The 7362-nt window shown below is 34.2% G+C and overlaps 1 long non-coding RNA gene across 2 annotated transcripts; it reads left to right on the plus strand.

Moving 5' to 3' along the window:
• Positions 1 to 1752: 1752 nt before the first annotated feature.
• On the plus strand, positions 1753 to 7002 carry LOC147381638 (uncharacterized). Of its 2 annotated transcripts, XR_015174450.1 has the most exons (5): positions 1753 to 1986; positions 3369 to 3459; positions 6182 to 6326; positions 6581 to 6801; positions 6890 to 6986. It is a non-coding gene; the product is annotated as an uncharacterized LOC147381638 (long non-coding RNA). The 2 variants fall into 2 exon arrangements; XR_015174449.1 differs by having other exon boundaries at positions 6581 to 7002.
• Positions 7003 to 7362: the final 360 nt, after the last annotated feature.

A 7362-nucleotide genomic window follows, 5' to 3' on the forward strand; every position in this document is an offset into this window, starting at 1 on the left:
CATATGTTCACAGAATTAGGGATTCAAAAGTATCAAAAAACAAAAATTCTTTAGCAAACATGATAACAAGTAGGCTTTAGGACCAAATAGTACGCCAATAGAATTGTGAATACATGGGAAGTTTTGGATTGTCCTGGTTAACTAAGTTATTTAATAATATTTGAAAGATAAAGTACCTATAATGAAGAATGAGAGAATTATTAGATTAAAACAAATATATTAGAGAGCTAAATTGATTTTATGTTGAGAAGATCAATCATTGAGGCACCTTTATGCTCAAACAAAGAATGGATAAATATAGAGAAAAGATGAAGAACCTTTGTATAGTTTTTACTGCCTTGGAGAATGCATCAACAAAGTAACTACAAAGCCAAATTCATGAGCATTGGAAAAGATATGGGGACCGTGACTAGCATGAAGACAAATGAAGTGGAGATTACTGAGTTATCAGAACCACGGTTATATTTGTTTTACACTAGCCAACGGTTTTCAGTTCGTATTTGTTTGTTTTAGTTATAGATGAAGTAACTGCTCATATTCAAGAGCATATACTTTGGTGTATGTTTTGTGACAGTAAACCAATGAGACTTGAAAAAGAAAGTCAACTTAAAATTAGAATTATGGAGAGAGATCTTGGAGTCCAAGAACTTTAAAACAAGTAGAATCAATTCCGAGTACATAAATTTAGTACTAACACCCTGGAAAAATGTCCAGTACATACCCAAGTGACCGCTTCCATTGTCTTAAATTTAAAGAAGATGTTGCCAACACAATCAAAGTTGGATGGTCAATGTGGAGATGCACTTCTCGGGTGGTGTGGCAAATGCATTCAATCAAATTAAAAAGAAAATTTTGTAAGACAGCATAATACCATCATGTTCATAAATAAAAAAATAGCAGACAAGAGGATGTGGTGGTACATTAAGGGAAATACTAAGAAAGTTAAAATTAAAAATATACACATTAAAATGTAAGCATAACTCCAATAAATGATAAACTAAGTGCAACTCCAACCGTCCTTCAAAATTATAAATATAGAGGTGATGGCATCCAACCAAGCTCCAACCATCCTTCAAAATGAAGGAAACCCCTCAAAAACACTAATCTTTCCTTCAAATATAGAGGAAAGAGAAAATTTGAAGGTCCGCCTCTATCACTGTTCACCTTTTACAACACACTCTATTTTTCCCTTTTTTTTGTATAAATATCAATTTTAGCCTCCTATTTTCATGTAACATGATTTAAATACCAATTTTTTCCCATACTAACTTTAAATTCTTTCACTTTAATATTTTAAAATTCAAATCAAATCGATTAGCCTCAATGGAAATTTGTTACAAATTATGTTTGGTTGTGAACCACAAATTTTGTAAAGTTTTCTTACTTATGAAAATAAATTAAGGTAGTTAATCTTTAATTGGGGTGTGATAAAACAATTTAAGAAATTGGGGTGCAATAAGTAAAAGTGGGGTGCCAATAGCAACTCTCTTACTTTTTTATTTTAATGGGAGTGCAATAAGTAAAAGTTTGAGTGGCAATAGTAGCACTCTTTTTTATATAGGGGTGCAGCTTGGTCTACACTACGTGAATATCTCAAATTTGTATTAAAAAAATTTGTTGGGCCTGGCCCGTAGAATTTTAAAACCCAAAATCCGCGGCCTGCGAACAACGTTTCCAATCTCACTCACTCTTACTCCCACTCCCACTCCCACTCCCACTCCCACTCCCACTCGCACTGTCTCTCGATCTCTAATTCTCTCTTTCTCTATCTCTCTCTAATTCTCCCTTTCTCTGTCTCTTTCTCTCTCAGTCATCATCGATCGACCTCTCCATCTCTTTCTCTCTCACAGTATCTCTCTCGAACGATCAACCTCTCCATCTCTTTCTCACAGTCGTTCTCTCGATCGATCGACCTGTCCATCATCTCCTTTAATCTCAGTTTTTTACGGAATCAAAACTCGTTCTGCTTCTCCATTTTTTACGCAAGTTTCGGAATCAAAACTTGGTCTCATGGTTGCATATTTTTTACTTTTTCTTCGAAATGGAAACTGATCGGTTGTCAATCTTACTAAATAAATGCAGAGATAAAGATGTGAACTAAGACTTTAGGCAAATCGAATTCGTTCCACAGGGACAGTTTGGATTCAAAATCTCATTCGGATAAAAAGGCCAAAAACAGAATTAGAAACAGATTGATTTTAAAAACAAAACAGATTTGTTACAAATTAGAAAATGAAAATTAACAATAGAAAAGAGAAATTGAAACTAGTGAGAAAGGGCTTAGAGAGCTCAAGTCTACCATTGCAAGTTATCCAAAATGCTAATTAATTCTAAATATGACTCAATCCACGTAGCAAGTCATTGCTCGTGGATCGGAAGATGATTCGATGTATCCATTGATTGGAACCTAAAAGTATCCATGAAGATCTCTGATTTAGGCAAGATTATCCGACTTATGCTTCCATTCATCACAGAGCATGAGTGTTCTTGAACTTATCTAAGTAATACTCATTAAAGCTTGAATTAGAAGCATGAGTTAGATGATCTTATCATGAAGAGATTCATAGATTTAACATTAAACACAGAAATATAGAATTAAAATAACATGAGTAGAATGAACTTGCTCCGGCATCCTTGATCTCTCTAAAGAGGATCTAGCCGATCATCGCAAGGATAATATTGCAACAATAATAAAAGCAAGAAGATGATAGATGGAGAAGAGAAGGTAGAATAGTGTTTCAACTTGATTCCTTCCTTGATGATCTCTCAAAAGAGTTACAATAAAGCTAATGGATTACTCTTGATGTTCTCACTCCTCTCAAAAGCTCACCCAAAGGAAAAAATTACAGAGAATTAAAAGAAGAAACTAAAGAAAATTATAGAAGAGAAGAGCCTAAGAGGGACCCAAGAGGGGACCCCTTTTTTGAAATCAACTCTCAAATTTATAATGTTCGTATTCGGGTAATCGGGGTGATTTGGCGGATAATTCGATTCGAATGGCCCAATCAATTACAACCACCGAAGCTTCTAGAAGCTTCTGTAAAAATCTCAAGGATAAATTCCTCGAAATGACCGCGGCGCTGTGACGTGGCGCCCAAAATCCTCGAGATTTTGTCAGATGCTTTCTTTTTGATCGCATATTGTAACAGTAATTGTTATTTCTTTTGTTGGTTTCCGAATGTGCCCTTTTCACCTGAAATTAGTAACAAACTATTGTTAGCCACATTAATTTGGGATTTAATAAAATTTATTATTATTTTAAGGGAACTAGTATTTATACGATGGTAATCTCGGTGAAATTACGATCCCAAAATGATATTATTGGGACCTTATCAGAAACCCTAACGCAATGATCGCGACTTTCGCAGAAGGAATCCTAGAGTAGACGTGATGATTTGTTGCTGGAGCAACAAGATAAGATTCAGAGTGCGATTCCTCATTGTAAGAGATCGTTTGGAGGTATAGATCTGTTCATAATTGATTTAAATTTGTTTGAATTTGAAGAATTTTATCTTAACTTTATAAAATAGTGTTCAAATCTGTTCATTTTATTTTAATTTTCATTTTTTTTTCGAGATTAAGATTTGTCTCTGCTCACACAGTCTATGAGCGATCTGTCTCATGAGAAGTCATTTCATTAAGCAAGAATTTTGTCTAGAGAAAGCTAATGTCGCTCGAAATTGAAGCCATGTTCTTCGAATTCAGATTGGAAAAAATAGGGAAAATGCTTTATTGAATCTTTATGCTCTATTTTTCTTCAATTGTGTTTTGCTAGGACGATTTGTAGAGAAATTGCTGAGTCTCTGATTTCTATGTTCTATTATTTCTATATTCGTCTAATCTAGGGCACAAGCATACTTTATGGTTTAAATGCATTTCGATCTGCTTCTTTCAAAGGAAAAAAAAAAACATTTTGATCTGCTATACCTTCCCGTGCTTCGTTTAGATCTACAACAATACCAATATTTTTTTACTCAATTTCATGTAGAAGTGACCTCAATTGAATACATTTTAATGATTCAAACACCTTTGACTTATAATTGAAAAAAAATTACTCGATTCTGTGCCTCAATCCCTCACGTTGTTGTTCTCCAGGTTTCAATCTCACCTTATAAAATATTGGTAACCAATTTCAATAATTTGTACTCTTTGTTTTTGATTTTTTATATTATTTTTAGGCAGTTTAGGGTTATAAGTAGTACAAAAACCTTAGTTCAGGCTCATTTTTAGGTGTTGGATTCTTGCTTGTAATTGAATGGTTTCCTCAAAATCTCATCGTTTCAAATTTCATTTTTGATCATATATTCTTTTGATTACAAGAAGATCATGTGTGCAAAGCTTCATTAATTGTTAAGAATTTTTGTATAGTCTAATGGGCATAACATTCCTCACTTAGAAATTGTTATATTGCAGGCTTTTGAATGCAATCTTTAAGCTCTATTAGGTCGTTAACCTTGTCATTTTCTTTATTTCCTAATATCTTAATAAATACTGTTTGATAAAATTCCTCACTTAGAAATTGTTATATTGCAGGCTTTTGAATGCAAGTTTGATGAAATCTCAGAAGTTTCTGAAGTAAGTCTACATAGTGTAATTCAGATTCAAAAATTTAATCTAGTTATCTTCACATATGTTATCTTTGTTTAGTTGCTGATGGATAAATGGAAGCACAGACATAAATATTGCAGTTTATGAGGTAGAATAAGTTTTAGGGTAAATGTCTTGCAAGACCCATATCCAATCAAAACTTGATTTATAGAAGCAGCCATATTCTTTAAAAGAGGATATAACATTTAGAAAGAACAAAATAACAAAGGAAAGATTCAGTTAGGTTATGGTGATGATGGCATTGACAATGATGACGATGGTAATGGAAATTTTACATCCTAGAAAGGGTAAAAGACGAAAATTTGGACCTTCCCCTGTACTTGTAGTGTGAAATATGAACAAAAATTACCCACCCCTTATCCTCAAAACCTTTAAATGCTAAGCAATTTCTAGCCCAGTTGGCTACTTCATGAGCGTTTTTGGCTACTCCATGGCAATTTTTCTTTTCCTTTTCATATTTTTTGTTATATTTTTCTTCATCATCATTATACCAAAACGATTAGATAGTCATGACAAGATGACAGCGACTGTCTATGCTTCATTGAGTTGAATGTTGGGTAGTCGAGAAACATTACCATAGATTGAATGTAGGCATGTATTGGAGTTGGGGATGCTGAGATGGATGATTTAAAAGCTAAGAAAGATGATATAATAAATAAATGCGTTTTAATGTAGTAGCCCCAATAGGAGGTGAACTAAAGGAAAATTCATTGGGGTGGTTTGGTATGTCCCACAAAGACAAATGACTGCTAAAATTAAAAGGATCATGCAAGTTGAAGGTTTTGGACGAGCAAGAGGAAGACAAAAAGGGACATTGATTGAGGTAGTGAGTGCAGATACCAACACACTTGAATTAATATATGTCAAGACTTAGACATAATTTGATGGGGGAGCATGATGTTTTAGCCGACCTTAATTTTTTTGGGATGAGTTTTTGGATGATGTTGAAGATATAAGTATCTCCTGTCCTAGTTGTTGTTGTTGGTTGGGTTGGTACATGAATCATGCTCCTTCATTCAATTCTAGCTAACATTTTATGTTGTAGTATTTTTCTTCCTGTTTGATTCGTAGATTTCTTTATTTAACAATATTATTGATAACAATGTTTTTTTTTCTTCCCTTATTCACTTGCAAGTGCTTGTATTTTTCTCTTCCTTCTAAAAAATTATGAAAAATCCACATTTAAAAAGTGCTTACATAATTCATAAAGAAAAAGAAATGTACAATTTTAGTCTCTTTCTTGAAATCTGGTGATGTATTGAAGATGTGTTGGATTATATGTGAAAAAATCCTAGTTAGAAAGGGTTCATGTACCTTGTTACAAGGGGAGTGCTTCCTGATTTGAATTTGAAAAATCTCCATATGGAACAAAAAAGAAAAGCTATCTTCACCCACTAACGCCACCTACCTCCCCCATGTCTGCACAGACTCACATTATATTTATAATTAAAGGATAGTTAAGTGACATCTTCAAATATTTTCTCTAATCCCTATTCCAATCTTAGTTTGAAACTACATGTGTTTTATTTATCTTGAAAATATAGATAAATTCTAATTTATGATCTGTAATCAGAAAAATTGGGCTGGGAAAAGAGGATTACTACTTCTGGAAGCAAATAGGAAAGGCTCTACTCTGCACATATACTCTCTTTGGTGTGGCTTGGTTGTGGAATGAAACATCACCGCTTGGTTGGTGGACGCTTAAACCCAGACCCAAGGTGAATCTTCCTCTTAGAATGAATCATTACCTCCTTGCACGATTTATGTGCTACAAATACAATACACAAATGACATAGATGTTACAATCCCCTATGAAAAATTCTACCAGAGCAATCGATGGTATCTATCATAAAGTCATGAAGTTAGGTTCATTCCTGCATGGGGACCCATCCTCGCCAACGGTGGTCATTATAGACCATTTGTGTTAGTTTGTCCTAAAGGACTGAAAATATGCTTCTCTTCACATTTTCAGGAAGAAAAAGAGATGGCCCACTTGTATGAGCGTCGAAAATTTCCATACCCTGGTGACACAGAGGCAGTTGAAGAGTTCATTGCGAGTGGGGGCATGCATGGTACCACAATTGGTCCGAAAGGAATAATTGAAACTGGGAAGGATTCTGATAATTTCCAAAACAATTGAAAATTGTTTTCCTAATAGAGCATAAGTATTTATTAACCATCGAACACCAGTTGGTAAGTTTGCATTCACATGTGGAACTGCAACAACTGATCTAGTCCATTTACTTGGTGGAGTTGGTAATGCAAAGGTAGTTGATGGCAGTTGTGGCGGTAAGAAACGGGTAGGACGAATTGGTTGTCTTCTTGACATAGTAAGGACAATTGCATTGATGGAATCTTCATGTTGTTTGGCTATTGAATATGCTTGGATTAAAGTCAATGGATTCAATAGCTTAGCTTGACTCGAGTTCATTGAGAGAGTAAATGCTTCTTTACCTTATATCTCCTTGGTATTATCGAAGTTGATACCCTTTTTATTGATCCAATTATTTTTGTCTCCACCTCGATTTTTGAAACCAGGGGTTGTTCCCCCAACCTTGAGAATTATCACCTTCTCTACTTGTATGATGAATGTTGGAACATAACAGGGGTTTGAGTTCACTAATCAATGAGACTTAACTAAGTGATCACTTTGATTGAATACTAATAGTAAATTTTATAGTTCTCTTTGTTTTCATAATTGTTTGAATAAACCCATTGTGTTCATGAACTAATTCTTGTTGGGATCGCTGCAGG

Source organism: Akebia trifoliata, unplaced genomic scaffold (genome assembly GCF_017979445.1).
Source record: "Akebia trifoliata isolate Shusen 1 unplaced genomic scaffold, ASM1797944v1 Contig00317, whole genome shotgun sequence".
NCBI classification, from domain to species: domain Eukaryota; kingdom Viridiplantae; phylum Streptophyta; class Magnoliopsida; order Ranunculales; family Lardizabalaceae; genus Akebia; species Akebia trifoliata.